The sequence below is a fragment of the Lissotriton vulgaris genome, chromosome 4_1, assembly GCF_964263255.1.
Source record: "Lissotriton vulgaris chromosome 4_1, aLisVul1.2, whole genome shotgun sequence".
In the NCBI taxonomy this organism is placed as follows: Eukaryota; Metazoa; Chordata; class Amphibia; order Caudata; family Salamandridae; genus Lissotriton; species Lissotriton vulgaris.
Window position 1 is genome coordinate 325,863,546 of NC_141691.1, and position 23,987 is coordinate 325,887,532.

At 45.3% G+C, this 23,987-nt stretch overlaps 2 protein-coding genes across 2 annotated transcripts in view; both read right to left on the bottom strand.

Moving 5' to 3' along the window:
• Positions 1-23,987, bottom strand: part of CCDC160 (coiled-coil domain containing 160) — a 266,996-nt gene that overhangs the window by 198,443 nt on the left and 44,566 nt on the right. The window contains exon 2 of the mRNA XM_086918696.1: positions 6,894-6,954. The gene's annotated coding sequence lies outside the window, so the exon portion shown is untranslated. The remainder of the gene's footprint in view (positions 1-6,893; positions 6,955-23,987) is intronic.
• LOC147718712 (coiled-coil domain-containing protein 160-like) overlaps positions 1-23,987 on the bottom strand; it is a 146,465-nt gene that overhangs the window by 77,917 nt on the left and 44,561 nt on the right. The window contains exon 2 of the mRNA XM_086918697.1: positions 6,894-6,954. The gene's annotated coding sequence lies outside the window, so the exon portion shown is untranslated. The remainder of the gene's footprint in view (positions 1-6,893; positions 6,955-23,987) is intronic.

A 23,987-nucleotide genomic window follows, 5' to 3' on the forward strand; every position in this document is an offset into this window, starting at 1 on the left:
GATTGACATAGAAGTGTTTACTATTATAACATAGCAACAAGAAGCAAGACATGTGCTTCTTGTTGCTATGTGATGGGTCTGTCCCAACTTAGGACTTCTCCTTTTTTTCTCTTTTGTCTTAATTATGACATATGGGGCAATCTCTGGACCCTATCTTTGGAACAGTGCCCACATTTTTGTTGTAATATAACTTTTGGGAGCATGGACACTGGACCATTAACTGGCTCCTTTGTCCCCCCTTCTTCCTCCCTTTTTGATGGAGAATGTTTGCATTCCCATAATTGGGGTCAGTCAAACTTGTGGGCAGCCAGGTATGTCTTACTAGCAAAAGTTGATGAATGGCCACAAGCTTGCAAGTTTGTTGTTATATGTAAATCCCTTGCAAACGGTTTCATAGGAGAGAAAAATTCACAGATATTCTCATGTCATGGGCAGGAGTACCGTAAGTATGTTTCCAGAGTGGCAATAGTCAGGGGGCCCTCCTCACATTCTGCAGGAGGGCGCCATCATGCTTACGCCACTGTTTCAGGGCAGGGACTAAGTGCCTCGATGCACCTCGATGAAACTCTGTCGCTCCCTTGAGAAGGCCTGGAAAAAAGACCCAACCACCAGCACCAAGGACGCCTTCAAAAACGCCACCCGCAGACACCACCAACTGATCCGGAATGCCAAGAAAGCCGCTCTCAAGGACCGACTAGATAGCAACGCCCACAACAGCAAAGAATTATTCAACATCGTCAAGGAATTTACCAACCCCTCTGCCAACTCCAACGACATCACCCCCTCTCAAGCCCTCTGCGACTCCCTAGCCTTATTCTTCCACAGCAAAATTGCAGACATCCACAACAGCTTCGACAACCAACCCAAAGACCAACCCACCCTACCCACTGCAGGACCCCCACACCCCCTGAACATCCTCAATGACTGGAAGCCAATCTCCACTGAGGACACCATCCGTCTGATAAACTCCATCCACTCAGGATCCCCCACAGACCCATGCCCTCACCACATCTTTAACAAAGCAGACTCCATCATAGCACCACACCTCCGAGACGTCATCAATTGCTCCTTCAACTCCGCAACCTTCCCGGAAAGCTGGAAACATGCCGAACTCAGCGCCCTCCTGAAAAAACCCACAGCTGACCCCACCGAACTCAAAAACTACCGCCCTATCTCACTCCTTCCTTTCCCGGCCAAAGTCATCAAGAAAGCGGTCAACAACCAGCTCGCCGCATTCCTCGAAACCAACAAATCCCTCGACTCCTCACAATCCGGCTTCCGAGCCAAGCACAGCACTGAAACCGCCCTCATCGCAGCAACAGACGATATTCGAAAACTACTGGACAATGGAGACACAGTCGCTCTCATCCTCCTCGACCTCTCCGCAGCCTTCGACACGGTCTGTCATAGCACCCTTTTACAACGCCTCAGAAACGTCGGAATCCAAGGAAAAGCACTGGAATGGATCACCTCGTTCCTCACCGGAAGAACCCAGAGAGTCCGCCTTCCACCATTCAAGTCAGAGGCCACTGAAGTCATCTGCGGCGTACCTCAAGGTTCTTCACTCAGCCCCACCCTCTTCAACGTATACATGAGCCCCCTCGCGGTCATCACACGCCAACACAACCTCAACATCATCTCCTACGCCGACGACACTCAACTGATCCTATCACTCACCAGAGACCCTAACACTGCCAAAACCAACCTGCATGAAGGAATGAAAGAAGTAGCAGAATGGATGAAGCACAGCCGTCTGAAACTGAACTCAGACAAAACAGAAGTCCTCATTCTAGGCACCTCCCCCTCCGCCTGGGACGACTCTTGGTGGCCAGAGGCCCTTGGAAAAGCACCCATCCCGACGGACCACGCACGGAACCTGGGCGTCATCCTGGATTCCTCACTCTCGATGAACAGACAAGTCAATGCCGTTTCTTCATCCTGCTTCAACATTCTTCGCATGCTCAAAAAAACATTTCGCTGGATCCTCACCGAAACTAGAAAAACAGTCACCCACGCCCTAGTCACGAGCCGACTGGACTACGGAAACACCCTCTACGCCGGTACCACCGCTAAACTCCAGAAAAAACTCCAACGCATCCAGAACGCTTCAGCCAGGCTCATATTAGACATCCCGCGTAAAGAACACATCTCTGCTCACCTGAAAAACCTCCACTGGCTCCCCGTCAATAAGAGGATTACCTTCCGGCTCCTTACCCACGCACACTACGAAACCGGACCTGAATGCCTCAACACACGACTGTCCTTCTACACCCCCTCCCGCCAGCTACGTTCCTCCAACCAAGCCCTGGCCACTGTACCTCGCATCAACAAAACCACCATGGGAGGTAGATCCTTCTCCTACCTGGCAGCTAAAACCTGGAACTCACTTCCCACTCACCTTCGCCTTACTCAGAACCACCTAGCATTCAGAAAGCAACTTAAAACGTGGATATTTGACAAATAACTCCCCATCCTCCTTCAAGCGCCTTGAGACCCTCTGGGTATGTAGCGCGCTATACAAATATATTGACTTGACTTGACTTGACCGAGTCTAGGCATGCGATTTTGGTTGCCTGCAGCCCCGTGACCATGCATGACTTCACGATGAAACCCCTGGGTTGTGTGCTCTGTCGGGGAGGGTCCCTGGGCGGGCATCTGCACCGTGGGCGGCAACGTTGTCACCTTTTGGCACACTCCGTATGCAAATACCTGCTCCCCGGGAGTCTCTTCACACCACAGCTCTAACTGGCAAGGGGGGCGCGGCGAGGGAGGGGGCCGCATGTCCTTTCCCAGGCGTCTACCTGAACGCAAGGGTGTGAACCATCTGCGTGCACAGAAATGCATGCAGCAGATGCCTCTGTCGAACAATATTATGTGGATTTTTTATTTTCGAGACGGCATGGCTTTGCCTTGCTCTGCCCTATCGGGTTTGTGGAAATCACTGACCTCAAAGTTTCTAGAGTCCAGAAGCAGGGAGTGGGGGCGCTAGTGCTGAGGGCGCGGGAAAGAGGTCCGTAGAAAGGAAAATAATGGACCAATCAAAAAATAAAATACAACTAACTGGCAACTGGCTGGTAGATGTCCATTTGTTGTAGACAAAAGTGGTATCAGGAACACTGACCTTCGGGTGGCAGATGTTAAAATCACCCAAGAGGAGAGAGGCCATGCATTTTACTACACAGTGAGAAATTCCACCACTGGTCGATACATGATTCCTATGAAAACACTACAGTACATGAGCAAAAGTCTGACATACTCTCTATGGAGGCCTAGTAGAAAGGCTCACTAACACTATAGTTGTATTTTTATTGAACACAAGGTAACTTACTCATTAACAGGCACACTGGAATTATGCGGCAAGAGAGGGTCACATTATGTGGCAGGGTTGAGTCAAATATGTGGTAAGAAAAGGCAAATTATGTGGCACAATGCAGCTCTTTTCGTGATGGTGTTACTTAATTAGTTTGTCATTGTTGAACAAGGTAACTCTCTATGGCCATTGCTTGTACATTATTAGTAATGGTTTAACACCCAAATATAGCCAGAAGCCTCCGAAAGGTGACCAGTCCTACTTTGCAAAGGGCCTTCCACTGCAGCAACACGTGTAGCTGCATTTCAGTAACATTTGAGCAGTTTGAAGAGAAAAAATGTTTTTCCCGTTACAATCTGCAGATTACGCAGAAGACAACGGAGTATGTGGCAAAAGCAGCAAAATAATAATTATGCAAAAATTGCAGCAGCTTAAACAATTGCATAATTGCAGCAGCCCTGCTTATTAGACAGGAGAATACTGGTAATAAATTGCAGTACTGACATCCATGTTCTGCAGTGGGAACCGCTAGCTAAATCAAAATAACAAAACACATGGGATCAAAACTTGTCTATACAGTTCTATTAGACTAATATTATTATCACCTCATGAAATACATTTTCCTCCCACTTGTGGGCCTTGTTACTGACCATGTATTTTCCGACAGGGACAGTTAACGTCTTGTTTCTAAGTACAAAAAAATCCAAGACAGTTTCAAAAGAGCAACCTGTCCCCGACACGCACTTAAAACTTGAAAGTCCACCAGGAAGTACACCGAGGAGCAGACCCCTACAGCGCTGCAAGTATCTAAAATGAAAGCCCGAATGGGAATTTTGTGTCTGAGGTGTATGTTTATCTGGAGTGTACCACCAAACCGGTTACACTGTAATCAAACATTCCTCCCTGCATCCATGCTAAAGGCAGTCTGCAGTAAACGCTGTAGTTCTGCCTCAGAGAGGTGAGGATGAGGCAGACGGACTGAATCCGTGAGCCCAGGTGAGCGCGTTCAAAGATCCAAGGATGTGGAGGTCTAATAACTAATAGCCGGCAGTATACAGCCTGCGGCGAGGAGGCTGCGAAAGAAGAACTGTGAGCATCAAGCACCGGAGAAGTCTTAAGTGGACGGAGTTAAATAGGTGTGGAGGAAGGCATGCGCTTCAAATACGTCAATTCCTGCTGAAGGTACTTCAACCCTTATACTCCTGTACAGAGATCCCGTAAGCATATGACATGAACCTGCTCGGACTCGTATTAGTTTTGGGACGCTTGCTCAACTAGAAAAGAAAGCGTACTACGAATCTAATGTAACTGGTGCTCACATACAGCTTCCAGTCATTCTTATATACATACATACTTCCAGTCATTTTCGCGCTACATCAACCTGCGAAAAAAACAAGGCATTCCAGCAGACGCGAATGACACGCATTAATATTGTAGAGTCAAGAGGGCGGTCAGCGCTATAACAATGTGCAGTGTTCAGTGTTTAAACTCACTTTCATTGTCTACTCGTGTCAATATTAGGATGTGATTTCGGACTACAATTCTTCAGAAAGAAAAAAAAGCGGCCGGGAAAGGATCATATCAAAAATACCTAAAATAGCACAATGTTCACATAATGTTTGAAGCTTTTTTCCTACAGTCTTGCATCCTCAAATTGCATGCCATCACAAAAGAAATCCTCTGCATTTCCAAAATCTGGCATGAAAAACCGTCCTTTACTCAAAAGGTTTTATTGTTGTCACGTCTTTTTTTCTTCAAAAAAGCACTACCTCCCTGCTTAAAAAAGATAGGATGAGTGTGGAAGGAAAAGAAAATGCAGGACTGCCCTCTGCTTCCCTTCCACCATTTGCATGCCTTCTCTTTCTGTGGTCAATTTACTTTTATCATAAGCACTTAGGGCCAGATGTAGGAGCCCAAATACCGGTCGGTAACAGGCGAATTCGGCCGTTACCGACCGGTATTTGGTGGTTGAGATGTAGGGGCATAATTTTACCGATTCGGTACATTTACCGAATCGGTAAATTTACCGAATAGGTAAAATACTGAATTGGTATTTTTACCGATTTGGTAACTCCTAGATGTAGGTGGGACTCTTTTGAGTCCCAAATGCCTTTCAGATTCGGTATTTTACCACCCAATCCAATTGGGTGGTAAAATACAGAATCCAGGTGTGCATGCACATGTTTGCATGCACACTTATGCCATGTGACAGACAGACATGCCCTCATGGGTGGACAGCCACTTCAGCCTGGCAACTTTCTGGTATCTGTTGCAGCCGAAGTCTGCTGGCAGAAGGTTTTGTATCTGCATTTTTTTCTGAGACACACTCAGAATAATGAGTGTGCCTCCCAGAATAGTACTGTGTTCACTGTGGCAAAGAAGACGCGCATCTAATGTTTTGCATCTGGCACATAATGTCTTCTTAAGCACCTAGCTGATTTTCTGTTTTTCCTGGTTAATCTGGTGGACAAAATATTGGAATGTTACATTATTGACCTTTACCATAAGCATGAAAAAAAATCCTGTGGCTTTTCAGTCAATAAATTGGAGAACTTGTGCCATAAAAGCCACTACATGGTCCATGTTTACTACGCACTATCAGGGCAAAACCATACAAAAGCGTGGGTTCGCTTGTCAAGCTTACTGATAATTTGTCATCTGGACCTGGTTTGCAAAAAAATTCCTGGGCCCATTTCATTCCCGACCCGAACTCTTTTTTGTGTGTGCTTTAAGGGTAATATTTTCTCCTCTGTGTAGCTGCTTTGTAGGTTTTAGTTTTCTGCTTATTTTAAAGCTGGACTACATCATATCAGACAAAAAAAGCAACTGCTAAACTAAAGGCCCAGCATGCTTATAGTTCCGTTTCCTAAAACATTATGTCCAGGAAAATCAATGCGAGTGTCTAACACTAATGGCGCAAAAGCACTTTCTGCAAATGAAGCAATTTCAAAACCATCAAGAGAAATAAATCAAGTAGCAATAACTTCTGAACTCAAGGGGAAAAACCAGAATGGGAATAATATGGCGGGAAATATACATTGAAATAATGCTTTATACGAAATACTTGTAAGATGATATCAGAGATGCGCATGAGACAGGACAACAAGACCTTCTTTCTTAAAAACATTGCTTAAGGCTGAAGGTTAGATTGCACAAAATCTGAATTTGTAAATGTTAATCAATGCAGTACAGGATATGTTAATCCTGTCTCTGTCTGACTTGTGTATGGAAGGACTGTGAGTGAAACCTCAAGTGATTCAGAATAGTCTAACAAAGAGCTGGTATGCGTTTATTTTAAAACCATTAATTGTCCATGGTAGCGTTAGAACGCCATTGACATTACAGGTTATTTAGCAACAATTCTGTGTGAAGATAGGAGGTTGCACTCTAAACATCATTCGATAACTTTTGTGACAGAAAAAGTATGAGCTTTGCACAAGGTTAATCTTTGCTTGCGCTCGACATTTGAGCATGTTTTGCCCAATGAGAACAATTTTATTGACACCCCTGAAGAATGCAGTTAATGTTTTAATGTTCTCTCATTGCTTTTTTTACCCCTGAAATGACATCATGAAGAAATTACCTTTCCAGAGAGATGATTAGTCAGTGCGCCTGAGCGAATTCAGGGATGCAAGTCTGATAACCTGAAATGCATAAAAAGAAATAAAATATAAATTCCATATATGTGGTAAGTGATCTTGACATAATTCAGGGATATCAACAATAAGTTCATGATGCATATGTACAATATATTGCACATATTCTTTTTATATCCAGAGAAAAATAATATCTATGGGTGTTATGGGAGAATTGCTCCACAGCTCCGCTCTGCACCCTGAGAGGGCAGGGGATCTAACGCCAACCTTCTGGACCATCACTCTCACAGATCTTAGGAGCACTCACGTCATCCGGGCTGGGAGTGCAAGGACCAATACACTCCAGTTGAGTTTGCTTCTCTTTCAACTTCGCCTTTCCATGGTTGCTATGTTGTCTGGGAAGGCCGCTGGTCACTAGAATCCCTCCCATGCTGACCAAGTTGACAGATCACAGTGGGACGACAGGCACTACTAATGCAGTTAACTGATAGACAATTGTAACACACAATAGAGGACGTGGGATTCGGGCCCCACTGGCCCCACCCCTCTTGCCTATGTTGAACGAGACTGGCGTAAGTCAACATCCAGCGACAACAAGACAATCAAAAGAAAGGCAATTCTAACATAAAGGATCAAAACAATTGTAACAAGCATTTACAATGCAATAGGTCTCGCAGCATTAATTATTAGCATTGTGTATGACAATGCGTTGCATACATTTTTTTTTAGAAAACTTTGAATTGGTGAGCAGTGAGAGTGTGTGCAAGAGTATTCTGTTGCTCACAGCTGTTATTATTCACACAGCTCTGATGATGCACCTCACGCACAGGGCTGACAGTTATTATTCACACAGCTCTGATGATGCACCTCAGGCATGGGCTCACAGCTGTTATTACTCACACAGCTCTGATGATTTACCTCACGCACGGGGGTGACGGTTATTATTCACACAGCTCTGATGATGCACCTCAGGCACGGGCTCACAGCTGTTATTATTCACACAGCTCTGATGATGCACCTGAGCACGGGGCTGACGCAGTTATTATTCACACAGCTCTGATGATGCACCTCAGCACTGGGCTGATGCAGCTTTTATACACACAGCTCTGATGATGCACCTCAGCACGGGGCTGCCGGCAGTTATTATTCACACAGCTCTGATAATGCACCTCAAGTACGGGGCTCACAGCTGTTATTATTCACACAGCTCTTATGATGCACCTCAGGCACGGAGCTGACGCAGTTATTATCCACACAGGTCTGATGATGCACCTCAGCACGGGGCTCACAGCTGTTATTATTCACACAGCTCTGATGATGCACCTCAGGCACGGGCTCACAGCTGTTATTATTCACACAGCTCTGATGATACACCTGAGCACGGGGCTGACACAGTTATTATTCACACAGCTCTGATGATGCACCTCAGCACTGGGCTGACGCAGCTTTTATTCACACAGCTCTGATGATGCACCTCAGCACGGGGCTGCCGGAAGTTATTATTCACACAGCTCTGATGATGCACCTCAGGCACGGGGCTCACAGCTGTTATTATTCACACAGCTCTTATGATGCACCTCAGGCACGGGGCTGACGCAGTTATTATCCACACAGCTCTGATGATGCACCTCAGCATGGGGCTCACAGCTGTTATTATTCACACAGCTCTGATGATGCACCTCAGGCACGGGGCTGACACAGTTATTATTCATACAGCTCTGATGATGCACCTCAGGCACGAGCTCACAGCTGTTATTATTCACACAGCTCTGATGATGCACCTCAGGCACGGGCTCACAGCTGTTATTATTCACACAGCTCTGATGATGCACCTCACCCAGGGGCTCACAGCTGTTATTTTTCACACAGCTCTGATGATGCACCTCACACACGGGGCTGACGCAGTTATTATTCACACAGCTCTGATGATGCACCTCACTCACGGGGCTGACGCCTCCTGAAAGTGCTTGTATTTCTGAGCCTTCCTTGAAACTCGAAAGAGAGGCAAATAAGTTCCCTAAATATTATAGGAGAGGATAAATTAGTATTCTACCATTATTCTTCGTTTGCTTGCACAAAGTGTTTGTGGGTCTTGAAGTACTTTGGCCAAATAGGGAGACTAAAAATACCAGCATGCAAGTGCTTTTTTCCCTTCAGATGACGACCGCGTCGTACGTCACGGATGCTCTGACGTTCCTGCCCGTATGCCCGTGTGATCGTATTGCACTGTCCTGCCCTCCCACTGCAGCGGCGCGAGGCAGAGCTTGGGCTCAGTGGTCTGGGAAGGGTGAGCTCCCTCAAGGCTCAGCCAGCAGAAGGACGCTCATGGTGCCCGTATCGCCCCCGTGATGCCCCTCTCCTGGGTAGGAAATACCAGTGTGATCAGCATTCTCCACGGAAGAAGCCGGACTAACGCTAGTGGGGCGCCGGGAACTAGGCGATGTGGCTGGTGGGTCAGAATCCCCTGCCCCACCTGGGCCGGGAGGAGTGGCGCCGATGCTGTGAGTGGGGCTTAGTTGGAGGGGGGCGGCGGCGAGGTCTCTGTGCGCTCGTGTGTGTGTGTGGGGGGAGGGTGGTGTGTGTGTCTCTATATGCGTATGTACGTGTATGTGCGTGTGTGTGTGTGTGTGTGTGTGTGTGTGTGTTTCTGTGTGCGCATGCGTGTTTGAAAGCAGGAGGAGGTGTGGCTGTGTGTGTTGGGGCTTCCCAGGAGACAGGAGATGGCCACAGCGAGCACGTTCGCGCGCGGCCCGCTCCGATCCGATTCTTCAAAATGCGCGTGGCCATCTCTGGTCTCCTGGGAAGCTGAGCAGCTGACAATAGGTCTCTGGCGAGACCGCGCTTTTGCGCGGTTAACGCCACGAGACCTAATAAAAACATACAAACTAATGCCTAAATGCACTGGTTACAGCATATTTTTCCAAACAAAATAAAGCGTACTGCAGTGTAGTGTAGCTGTGGTAACACTGAATGAAACCAAATGTAACCCCAACTTTACAACCTAAGTGAAGGCTTAGCAATGCACCATGCTGATCTTATTAATATACCTGAACATTGGATGACCATTTATCAAGTGATGAATTTAGTACAGCAGCTAAACATTTTTTTAAAAAATTACCAAAATTCAAATAACATGGTATTGCAGACTAGGATGCATTGAGTTTTTTCCATTAGCTTGTTTGGATCATCTTAGAGTGACCCAAGGCGGCAACACAAATGTTGCATAAAAGCTCCCCACTTCCACTTTGTGTGAACAGAAATCTTATTGTTTCTTCTGCAATCAACCCCATAACAAATCTAATTATAATTTCCATACCCAGAAGGAGGGCAAAAAGAAGAATAGGAGATGCTCATATTTGAAGTATGCTAACACTCTTCCTTGGGGGGAAAAGGAGAACATGAGCCAGAGCACAAAGTAGCCTGAAAAGGATGCATCAATACCCCTTCTGCTTATAAACTTTGCCCTACGTTTTTGAGGCTTAAAAAATAAATCATCGCCCCTCTAGGGGCGGGGCACAGAGGCTGTGGGAAAGGGAGTGCTCTCAACTTCACTGCTGGCTCTGCCGCCAGTCTGCCAAGGTCCTGAAGGGGGGCTGTCCAGAGACTGAAATTCTACTACTGGGCTGACCAAAAAGTAATATAATCCTATTCACAAGGTCACCAGTACTGGAACAGCCCAAATGCCGTCCCGCAAGCTATATAATATTTACTGCAGAGCTATTGCTCACTTTACAAGCATACACTGTAAACATTGGGCAGCATCCCAATCCATTGTTATTTTGCACCCCAAGCCACCTCCGTTTGGACCCAACTATATGCAAATCAGTCTTGACCCTGCTCCAATGGGAACAATCCAGCTGGAACTGCCAAGAAAGGTCCTTCCTGAACTGGAACGCAAGCAACTGAGGACCAGTTTCACCCTAGTTATGGGCTCATGCGCCGGGTATAGCTTGGTTTCAGCGACACAGTGCACACAGAACCCACGTCTGGGCATACTCGTCCCACTTAGGGCTTAGATTAATTGTTCAATGTTTTGTATACTAATTGTGGTATCCTAAGTAAGACCTCTCCTGATTCAATATTTCATCATTTATCAGCTGAGCACAGTCCGTTACAACATGACAGAGTGAGTCAATATTTGATCTTTTGATAAGGTGTACACCTGGCCATGCATCCATGAGTAGTAGCTGGATCCAAAATGAGACGGCATGGTGTGCAAAATAACAATGGATTGGGATGCAGCCCGCGTCATTACCAGTGGCTGAGAATAATTCAACCATTCCATCCATCACTGTTTTGTATGCTTATTATTTCTACCTCCTAGCATGATAAATTAGGCTAGTTTCCATTTTTAATAAGGGTAATAGTAGAGGGGGGATAAATGTGCCATCTCTGCAGCACATCATTAAGGGTAAGCCATAAAATCTAGGTGCGCCTGGCCTGACTAAATAAAGACCGTTTCTCATGCATTGCCTCCTCAGTTGAAGGTATCCAGGTGCATTGAAGCAGAACCTGGTATTTTGAAGCTCTTTTGTCTTGCTCTCAATCCAGATGTAAGTGTACTTTATAGGGCAGCTCGCCCACCACAACTATTTAAAGCCATATTAACTATTTTAAAGCCAGTGCAATTCTAACCTGAACCAGTGTCATGCTTGGCCTGACAAATATTAATGAATGGGAGCAAGGAGTCTCAAGCAAACTGGCAGGGGTCACATAAAGTTGCCTACCCCCTAATCGATGTCCATGGGATTGGCATTTGTACATATAGGATGTGTACTAGAATGTGAGCTCACATAAATCATATTTCCATTGATCATGATCATGATTTCACTCATCTCAGTTTTTAAATTGAGACAATTCTTGTTTCTCTAATTCAGCATATGCATTCTAACATAGTTGGAATGTGACCTAGTGACTTCCAAAGAACACCTTGAATTCATGAGGATCAAAATCACCTCGGAAAAGCTTGCAAATAACTTCAAGCAAGCAGGTCTAGGGAGAGGTCTGGGTCACACTATACTGCATGGTGGAAGTGATCTGTGAAAGAAGCAACAACTGGCAGGCTTCATGAAAGCAAGAAGTAGATTGTTCTTAGAGGTATTTTATGAAGCCAGTTGAAGTTTCATTCGAGGTTCTTCAATTAGTGACCAAGAAACAACAGCTCCCGTTCAGACTTTGACTTTTTAGTAATGGATTCTTCATTCTCATAGCTGGAGGAAAATATTCAAGAGTTAAATATCACGAAAGGGGTGGGAGGAGTTCAATACTGTTATCCAGGGAGAGGTCCTATCCCTGATCGTAAAGAAAAAGAGGGAGCAACAGGCCGACTTGTAGAAAGCGAAGAAGGCAGTGATAACACTGGAAAAGGAAATATCCCAAGCAGTAACCCCAGAAGGTCTCCACCGTCTTAAATTACGGCAGGGTGAGTTTGGTAGTCTTGCGAGGAAGGGAGCCAGGGCGCAGTGCAGCGAAACCCAGAGTAGGGTATATGAGCACGGGGACAAAGCGGAAAAGTTGATCGCATGGCTGGAGAGGAGAGAGTGGGCGTCACAGTTAGTGCCTGAATTACAAGGGGAGAACTCTGAAATGATCACTGACCCGCAGGCCATCGCCGATAGGTTTGCAGACTACTACAGTGAGGTGTATCATTCAGAGGGGGTGTACACGGAGGAGGATAATAAGGGGAGGATCAGGGACATCCAACTGCCCATGCTCTCCGACGACGACCGTAAATATCTGGATTCCCTGCTCACAAATGACGAGGTAGCGCAGGCTATCAGAGTAGTACACTCCGGCAAGGCCTCGGGACCGAATAACATTCCCTTAGAACTCTATAAATTGAGTTCCAATAGAATAGCGCCATTCCATCGCTCTATGTTTAATGAAAGTAAAGATAGGGGGCAATTTCCGTATGACCAGCGAATTGCCAACAAAGTGGCCATCCACAAGTAGGGTAAACCCAGGGCGTGCTGTTCGTCGTATAGGCCAATCTCGCTTTTAAACATGGAACCTAAGGTCCTGGCAAAGTTGCTGAATATGAGATTAACCAAGGTCATCACCCCTTTGGTACACTCTGACCAGTCAGGCTTTATGCCGCAACAGAACACTGCCCTCAACTTGCGCCGACTTCACGGGGTCCTGGGTCGGGCCCCAACGATTCAGGAACCGGCGGTGCTGGTGTCATTGGATGCTACGATGGCACTTGACAGAGTCGAATTACCCTACCTTTTTGCGGTGCCTTTTGTACTCTGCCCCACTGGCCCGGGTAGTGGTAAATAACCGCAAGCCCCCCGACTTCTATCTGAGCAGAGGGACCAGACAGCGATGCCCCCTGTCCCCACTCCTATTCGCTCTGGCCTTGGAGACATTGGCGCCATGGGTCCGGCAGGACCGTTCAATACGTGGGATGCGATGGACTCTGGAGTGGGAGGATAAAATCTCACTCTACGCTGCTTTACCTCACCAACCCCAGGTGGTCCCTTAGGTGTTTTTGGATGTAATGGCTATTTTTGGGAGGTTCTCAGGCTTCGCTATTAGTTGGTCCAAATCGGTTCTCTTCAACCTCAAGGGAGACCCACCAGTCGTTCCCAATGCTTGCCCGATACAAATCAACTCATAGGGCTTTAGGTACCTCGGTATCTATATCACATTAGATCCAAAGCTCTGTTGCACTAATAACCTGTTCCCCCCCCCCCCCCTTTGATGCGATTTAGGGCCGATGCGGCGCGCTGGAAGGAGCTCCCACTCTCCCTTTTGGGTAGAGAGGTGCTCTTTAAGATGTTGGCTTTGCCCCGGTTCCTATATGCACTTCAGAATGCTAGGGACCCAGTTCCTGCGTCCTACTTTAAGGAAATAGAGTCCCTCCAGAGACAGCTACTTTGGGACGGTAAACCCAGCATAGCGTTTTCTAAGCTCACCCTTCCCTGGTACGACGGGGGCATAGGTCTGCCGGACCTCAATAAATATTATTGGGCTTCTCAGTTAGCAGCAGTAAACCACAGGGTACGCCATGGGCCGTTGGCAACTGCCAAGGGGCGACTATACCAGAGCGCTTTATGCTGGGCCCCCTAGATTTCCCCTCACAGGACCCACAGCACATGCCGTCCAGGTAGGGCATGCGGCCAACAGGCACCTTAAGTGGGGGGGAAACTCACACTCGCTACTCTGCTGTGGAGTTCGGAGAGGTTGGGAAGTTTATGAAAGTCCAAAGGTTTTGACAAATGAGACCTCATTGGAATCACATGTATGAAGGATGTTTTGGGGGGGGGACGGTACGATTCATTCATTTGACTCCCTTAAACTACAACATCACCTGAGTGATGCGGAATATTTCCGTTATCTTCAGGTGCGACATGCACTGCTCACGCATATTCCCAGGGGCACGACACTTCCTGACGACTCTCCTCTAGAGGAGAGTGTTAGACAGCCATCTTCCAGAGAAAACTATCTCTTTACTATATAAGAAGCTTATAAATAATATGGAAGACCCGCTAGAACTTATTAGACAGCAATGGCAGGAGGATGGGTTGGAGCTGGTAGACTAGGACTGGCAGGAAGCGGTGTCATCCCAGTGAGTTGTGGCAATTCCAATGAAGCTCAGATTGGTGCAGCTAAAGATCTTGCATAGGTCGTATGTCACGGGGCCCCGATTGGTCCGTATGGGCCGCTCGGTGAGCGGGGAATGCAGGAGGGGGTGTGGGGAACTGAGGACATTCACACATATTTTGTGGCATTACACAAGGGTGCAGAGGTTTTTTGGGGGGGCGGGGGGGGGGGGGGGGGGGGGTCAACCGCACGCTGCGAGCTGTCCTGGGTACAGAAATGCGGCTGGAAACCCGCAGGTGTATTCTGAATATCTGGGAGCAAACAGACATTAACGCATACAAAAAGCAATGGGCAACATTGGCATTCATGATAGCAAAGCACAATATTGCCCAATTGTGAGGAGCCAGTCAGCCTCCCCGTATGGAGAAATGGAGGTAGGATTTGGACTGGTGTATGTTTAGGGAAAGATCAGTTTATTCCGCCAGGGGCTGCCCGGGGAAGTGGGGTAAGATCTGGGAGGTCTGGAATCACTATAAGGGGGGATATCTGTACTCCCAGACAGGTCCCGAAGAGGCTGATGAGCACACGTCCCCTTGATCCACCAACTGTTATAAACGCACAATATGTTAAATGTATGGAATGTCATCAAATAACCTGTACTATTTTGTAATGTGTCACCTGATGTTTTTCTTTGTTGATTTTTGTTTCAATAAAAAGAAATTAAAAAATATATATATTACGAAAGGGGTAAAGCTATGTAATTCTGACAGCTGTGCGAGCTACATGGCCAACTGCAAGTTGGGGCAAACAGACAGGCCCATCCATTACCCTTTTCTATTTTGTCTCATCTTTGTATAGTTTTGTCCTACCCCAACCTCCAGCGGAGTAGGCTGATACATTTGCTAAGTCAGTATGGGGCTGCAGAATGTAGAAGGATATATGCCATGAAATCAAATAATAAGAGTATGTGGTAACTCAATCACTAATAGAGAGAGGAATAAACAGTGGCCTGTATATTTCTAAACACTAGTCATGTGCTGATAGTGTTACTTCATTCAGGTGCACCATTTTTAGCTTATCTTGACAGGAGAATATAGTGTTTCTGTAATTTCATTGGTAAATTGAGCATTTCCTAGTCATTAAGTAGGCCTCAACTTCTAGCTAGGATCAAGATCGGGTGTAATTCTGCTCACTATGTAGGATTGGAGTGCACAGATGGTGCTTTCTCTCATTTAGTTATTCCTTAAAATACCACAGGACACTTTAAATGGAGCACTGCAGCCTTTGATGCAAGGATTAAACTGTACAGCGGCTCAAACGAAGGGATACAGAGGGAAATAAAAAGGCAAGATTTTTAAAGAGATAAGAAATATGGGAAAGTAGTAAGTTGCGACCTTTAAATGCCCCCAATTGATGTCCATTGACATTTAGCCTATTGACTAGTTTAGTGTGGTCACAAGAGGGAATGGAAGACCAGACTGAAAGACAAGACAGTAAGGTTCAGGTATAACAAATTAGCATCATCATACACGTACAATCAAGTAACCACGTCCTTTTAAAAAAAAAAAAAAAATCTTTATTGCAGAGTTTTAATATACACAAACAACACAAAAGGCAGTAGCCACGGACATGCTAGATAAAAAAGACAGGTTCAAATTCATTAGAGAAAACAAGATATCAGAAGATCAGTAGAAAGAGCAATATGATACGATTATAGCCTGCAGCATACTGTCATTTAAACCTGTACTTCGATCAATAAGACATATGCAAATCCTAACCATCAAATCCTAAACTGTGCAAAGAGCAGATAGAGAGCTAAATACAATGCCATACCTAATGCCAGCAGATTATATTCCTAATCCCACAGTTCGGAGGTGACCATATACAAAACAGCTATGAATAGGTAAAGAACAAGTTCTACTTAAAGGTTATGATTACGTTGAGGTGTGCGCAAGTCCTCAAGTACACTTATTATGGCTATGTATACGTTTACATTTATTAAAAAGAATGAAATAATGAATATTTATAAATAGCAATGTAAACTATCCTCAGATATAAGATTACATCTAACATAGTAAAGTGACCCATGCTCGTTCTTTAGTCACTTAGGGGCGGGCTGCCTTGTATTTAATTCCCGTATGGTCCTTCATGTCCTGCTGGGAAGTTATTCATTCCTCCAGAGGTGCCCATATCCATTTCTCCTTCTTACTGGCCTTCTTGCCTTGCCACGAATACAAAGACATCTCTAGATTATAAAGTGCCAGTAAGCGAGCTAACCATTTGTAAAAAGAAGGTGGAATACAATTGAGCAAGGGGGATGCAATGCAGAGCCGATAAACGGCAATAGCCACATACGTAAAGAATTAAGAGGAACAGAGGACAAAACAGTTATCTACTCTCAATAATGTAAAATAGGGGGGCAGTTAAGTAGATGTTCATTTTGAGTCTTGTGTCAAAGAACTGTGTGATCTCATTCCTAAGTAGATCGAATGAGGAACAACTACCAAACATGTATTAAATCTGCTCTAAAAATTGACAGCAAGGGCAACTGGTAACCACCCACCCCCCACACTTAGCAATTTTCCCAGGAGTACAGTATATGTCAAAAACAGTTTTGGAATGTTGTGCCTGTAAATTAGCTGAAAGTAGAACAGATTAAGTTAGCTCGAGAGATTCCAAAAATACACGATCTGGAGAACCACGTTTCTCCTGCCATTTCACAGACTGCTTACCTAGATCATCCTGCAAGAGGGAGTTTAATAAGCCACATTTTCGCCTGTTGTGTAGTGTCCCCCCTCTCCCCCTCACTAGCATATCAACCAAACGCATAGGAGAAAAAAACACATGGGCCCTCGCCTTTTCTAACTAGGAAATCTCAGATTTGCAAATATTTAAAGAATTCCTTTCGATTTATCTTAAACGTTGCCCCGACTTCCTCAAAAGAAATTATTCCCATGCTAGAGTAAAAATCCCCACTTCTCTTAGGTCCACAACCCTTCCCATGGAGGATATAGGAATTCCTAAAGATATCGGAAGAGAGGGATTTTTTTGCAGGGGAGTGTAATATTTAAATCTCTCTAAGCCCAGTTTCATCCAGGGTGTGGTCCATATTTTGTAAATGTAAATGTAAATGTGGCGTATTTGTATAGCGCGAACAGTGACCCGGAGGCATCCCGGCGCTTGTACTCCTACCACAAGGGAACCCCTCCTGGCTTTTCCTTGTGGGGTGTCTACTCCTGGGCATCCCATGGTGAAACCAGGCATCCCTTGTGTATCAGGGGGCCTTTGTGGAGACTAAGCAAGCTATTGCCCAGAGTTGCAGCGTGGGACCCATGCTTAGAATCGGCACTGAGGCGAGAATATCCGGTCAGAGGAATTTAAGCCCGAAACCCGCCGAGGCGGGAATCGAACCCTGGGCCCTGGCCAGCGTTCTGCATCAAGGTCTGCTGCTCTAAGCATTGAGCCACACTTCTCCACTTTTGTGAGCTCCCTGGAGAGTCTTAAAGCAAACCTTTTTATAGTAACTGGTTTCTACTAGACGAAGGAGCTCACCCTTGGCATTGTCTCCCAGTAACAGATCAAACACGGAAGGGGTTTCTCTAGCTTCTTTATGGACTCCATCCTCCTCCCCGGGTCGAGTAGCCATATTTTGAAGAGCCATAGGAACAGTTTGAAACTCGGGACTGCCCAGCCCGGCCTGATCACTCTCTCTAGGAAGTATCATAACTTTTGAGAGCCCATTTTGGTTCTAGCATATGCCCACCATGTTAGCAATTATTTTAAACCGATAATTCCCGAACTCGATTGGGATGGCCCGAAAAAAACTAACTCCTTGGGCAAGGAAATAATTTTAATTACATTACTGCTGACTTTTATAGATAGATGCAGTGTTCCCGTCCTTGCCAGATTCTTTTTTGTCTTTCCGATAACTGGGCTGAGTTATTTTCGACTATGAGATCCACCTCTGCTGGTATGATGACAGCCAACTATAAGGCTTTCTCGACCACACAAATATCATTGAATTGAACATTCCTGTTGATGACCATTTGGGTTTTATCCTGATTTAAAGAATATCCTGATGCCTTGCCAGAGACCAGCTTCCCTTTTAATCTCTTATTGCACTATCCCCAGGTTAGACATGACAACTGCGACATAGTCAGCATAAGCTAGAATTTTTGTATCGTAACCAGGATATTACAAAGGTAATATTATGGATTTATTTTGAAGCTTTCGGATTATACGTTCAAGATATAGAGCAAAGAGCAGCTGGGAGTAGGGACACCTTTGCCTTGTTACTCTTTGAATCTGAATTTGTCCAGATTGACCGCTCATCAATAAAATCACTCCGCTCATCAAATGCCTTTTTGGCAAAAGTCCCTAGGATCTACAGAGCTAGATCAGGAGGCCGCTCTTTTGCCTACAACGCTTCCAGACTGTGGAATACTCTTCCATGTCATCTGAGAAGCAACTCTAATTTGGCGAGTTTTCGTAAACAGCTCAAGACCATCTTATTCAACTAACTCTGACCCTTCCTGATTCGTCTCTCTGGAAGACACTGTTCTAGTTCTGGCGCCTGGACGCCTCAGGGCAACTGTTGCGCTCTATAAAATCGCTTTTCATTTCATTTCATTTCATTTCATATAATGCTCATACTGCATCTATACAGCTGGGCCTAATGAGACCCTATTGAACACTTATTCTGCATCTAATAATATTAAAGTCATACGGTCCCCAGCAGAGGCATCAAAGAGAGCAATAACATGGTGAATGTGATCCATGGTTCCCCCTCCCTGATATGAAACCATGTTGCCTAGGTGAGACAACTTTACCTATAATGGGGTTCAACCTCATAGTCAATAAACACTTGTGTGTAATATCAGTATAATTAGGAACTTCATCATTAACGGGTAGCATGATGTTAATTTTTTCTTCTATGTCACTCGTAAGGGTGGTTCACATATTTTGTTGATTTCTATCTTTCTACATTTGTACGAGTTATGTTTCTTGCACCAATTGCAAGTTATGTTAAAAGGGTATTTGTTGCAACGGTTGTTGATTCCTGGAGAGTTTGATGATGCAGTTTGGGACTGCACATTAGTCACTTGGTGATAGTTTAACTTGGGGCTTAATTGCTCATTAACGGAAACAAAGGTTATCTGCTGGTACTGATGTGCCTTTTTTGATATATTAGTTACCCAGGAAGAAGGGCCTATCATAGATATGCATTGGGTTTATAACATTATCGTTATTAGGTGAATTGCGAATTTCAACATGCTGTAAAAAGAAGCCAGAATTGGCATGTTATATCAATTTGAACATAGAAATTGCGGTGTCTGGGTGTAAATATTAAAGAAGCTTTTGAAGAAAGAAGAGTGATAAACGCTAAAAATGGATTCAACTGGATTAAGCCTGTTGATTACAATGATATAGGTCCGATGATTGACACACTGTGGATCTGTTGGTTATCACATCTTTGGCCTGGTGCAATTTGCACACCAGCTATGAAATCGACAGCCATGATTACTTCCCACAAGAGGAGGTCTTTAGAAATTCTTGATGTTCTTCATTACATTCGTACTTGAAATTGACTCTAAATACTATAATATATCCCCATTTCCCGAGTCACCTTGTTCGCTATATCCCTCTGATAATAACATTGGAAAATCACCTGAATACTTTCAGGGTCAGTAACTAAGCTAACTTTGGGTTCCTTAAGTTCTGCTATCTTCCTTTGTATCACTTTCCGTCTAGTGTGGATAGGGAGTAAATGGTCCACGCGTTCACTATACTTATAACAAACTTGTTTCCAAGCAAGATATTTATCCACTGTCTTTTTGGTGGAAATTTCAATGATCGCATATTTAGCAAGTACTATTTTATGTTGTGCCCCTTCCATATTCACCCCTACAGATGTAGCTAGTATTAATCTTGATTCAGCTTTGATCAACACACCATAGAGCTCCAGTAGTTTTCGTCAATTAAATATGAATCGGAGTGTCTCCCAATGTACACCCGCCTTGAAGCATTCCACACTACCCAGTCGGTGGCCTTCCCTCTATTGATTATCCGCCATAAATACAGGAATCCAATTGCTTATGTGTCCGATATAGTCTTTGTCAAGGAGGAGTGCTCGCTAGAAAGTCCTGTTGAGAGCATTCCGAGCAAATCCCAAAAATGGAATCTCGAAATTCAATGGATTTTGATCAGACATCACACAAGGAATTCTTTCAATTTTACCACTTTGGAGAAAACCATGGGAAATAAAAAAGTAAACCAGGTAAGCATGTGTCCTGTCTGGCGCAGAGAAGTATGTGAACCCTGGGTCTGTACTGTTCATCTTACTCCAGGCATCCACTAACTCGTCATCCCTCCTCAGACAACACATGAATCTAAATACTTTGGTCTTCCCACCGGAATAAAATTCAGACCCAGTGACCCACCCACTAAACTTATATTAAAATCACCGCATATGAGAATCAGGGTTGTCCAGAGTGCTAGTTCATTATTCAGCCAATTAAAGACTGCAGGATCATCGGTGATCAAGCCATATACTGAACATAAGGTGACTACCCCACTAGGATAAGGACACTCAGTAATCGCCCATCTGCCTAAGGTGTCTGTCTGGACCGTTTAAAACTACAAACGTTCCTGCACCCCATAATAGCAACTACCCCCCCCCCCCCCCACCCCCACCCCTGGTTTCTTGTCCTTTGGGTCGTGCACCCAATCACCTGGAAACCCAAAGAGTCCAGCATGTGTTTCCTTTTCCCCTCGATACCCGTTTCTTGGAGACATAGTATATCAGCCTGCAATATCTGCAGGTCTAAAGCAACCCTCTAACCCTCTTCAGGTTATCATTCTGACCACAGATATTCAGAGTAGCAATGCAAAATTTACTCATGAAATAATCTCAAAAAGAAAAAACACGGCAGCTACTGCTCCTTTCTTTCCACATGTGTGCATTTTCTAAGGATGAGTGTGGCAATGATCATTTTTTGTGATGTTCCTCTTGTTTTGAACCTGATCGCCAGGCAAGCTCACCCCAGAGCACTACCACCATCCGCCCAAAACACACCGCACACCCATCTACCCCTCACGCTCTCCCCCACCATCTGAAGCAGTCAGGTCACCCAAGACCTGAATGATGGTTCCAGATATCACTCGCAGCACCCTCCCCCTCAACTAATGAGAACAGCATATGGGGGTATGGAGATATTTCAATGTTACCACTAGAAGGAGAATTCAACCAAAATGAATAATATCACCAAGTAGCACTGTGGGGCATTAGTGGGAAGCAATGTACCAGTTGGACCTCCGAGTCCAGTTCCAGGTTGTGAGATCAGGGAAATGCCCATTGAGCAGGTTTGCATTAAAGCCCTGATATTACTCCCTTCCACACCTTCTGCTACCACCTAAAATCTTACATTTTTTCTATATTGCCTGTTTTCAATGTCTTCCATCTTCCACATTACATCAATCAACTGTGATTTGTGGGCTTCATTCTGACCCTTCAAAGCACTGACTCACACTTCAATATCCGCTGCACACTCCTCCATTGAGGCAATCCAATCCCAGATTTCTGAACAAGTTTTGTTGATCTTCCCGATTGTCCCTTGTAGCTTTCATGTAGCGAGTTGGGCCCACCGGCTATCATCTAATGGAGTGATAGATGAGCTCTAGTGAAGGTTCCTCTAATTCTTCTGATCTGACTACAGCGACCGGATGCGCCTGTCCCCGAGACAAACTCTGCCCCTTGTACTCATCAGGGTAGACTTGCTGAGTTGCCGAGTAGTCCTGTTTCAAGCTTCAGGCAATGTGAGAGTCAGCTTCCAGTGCAACCCCACCCTTTTGTTTCCTGTCTTTGTGTTTTTTCCTGTGGCTTCACCAGTCTTGCTGTCATAAAAAGCTCATCCGGTGCACTATTTGAGCTGCCACCTGAGGCCCAAGAGGGTGAGCTAGCTTCAGATAAGCTAAAAATCGGGTTAGGGGATTCTGACTCCTCGGTGAGTGAATAGAATAAATCCACGTGATCGGGGAACCTACCACAACCTCTGAACTTCCTGCGAATGCTCTTGGAGGGAAAACACCCTGACCATCTTGACCAGGGGGAAGGTAATCTAGGGCATCTGGGGGCAATAAAGTTACGCCACTTTTTGAGTCCCATTAGCCAGTTCACGCACTGTGGGGGCGGATGAGTAACCCTCTACCAATGCAACTGCATCTCTGTTGTTGAACCCCACCAGCATTTTCCCCCACCACCATATGCCCCACACGGATTGGAATAGCGTCCATTGTCTCCGTTTCCAGGATGTGTCTAGGACCTCCTGCGTGGATCTCACAGTAAACTCTGCACTGCCAGGGAGGTGTACTGAAAGTAGGACATCCAATGATGCCACACTTGTAGTCCTGGGAGCACCTTCATAGTCGTAGTACGCCTACAGATTGAATCACTCACTGCAGTAATTAGGCGGGAGCCATTCTCCGCAGGAGTTAAGAAGTCAGCAATTTGAGGTTGGCTGCGCTCACCGAGAATCACCCCAGTTGATTAAGTTTTTCAGAACAACAGCTTGTCCCTCTGCTTCCAGGTCTTTATGCAGGCTGCCCACTGGTTGCCTCGCTCCACAAACTTTCTCTGGGTGAGCTTGTCCAGTTGTGCGTTGTGAAAGTGCAGGAGCAGCTTATGTACGATCCCAAGCTGTTTTATGCCTTTTGGAGGCCTGTTTGCCTTTAGGAAATGTCATCCCAGAGTGCCGCTGAGGGCTCCAGCCCCCCTACATACAGCCATGGCAGTAACGACAATTAAAACAACCAGAATCCAGAGTTCCCTGAGTGCATTGCCGTAATGCTCACTGTGGTACTTGCGTTCTCCAGCAGAAATACCTCCACATGCCCCAGACTTGTCAGTTTCTCCCTACTTCCTTTCCTATGGGTCCACAACAGAAAGCCTACTAGAGCTGGGAGGGAGCGATTTGCTGGGTGTGCTACACGGTTGCCATCTTGCTTCGAAAAGGTACCAAGTCTTAATGTCATGCACCACCAGCATGTCTTTATGAAAACTGTATCACTTTTAGTTTGTAGAATGTGGAGTCTGTCTGTAACATAAGCATGGAAAGGCAGCTAAAACATTACATTAATAAAAATATGATTTAAGTATTATTGGAGTGAATTTGATTTAATTAATCTGAAAATAATGCCCTTAATTAGCGAACTGGGAGGGATAGCATTTGTCTTCCCTTTCCTTTTTTGAGTTTTATGTTTCCTAAGGACACTTTTTTGCCATAGAAAACATACAAAATGGAGCTTACATTACCACGGGACCAAGGGAATGCAATCTATGGGTGAATATATAAATTAGTGGGAGTGAAAAGCAGGAATTGGAAGGCATGGAACACAGCATTTTAGATGACAGTTTGACACTGGTTGTTTATATGCAGATGTCATCACAGAAAGGATTTTCTGGGCCACCACACCGTTTTGGGGCACAGTCTGCACGACAAAATAGCTAAAAAAGGGCCTAAAACCCATGCATTGTTGAC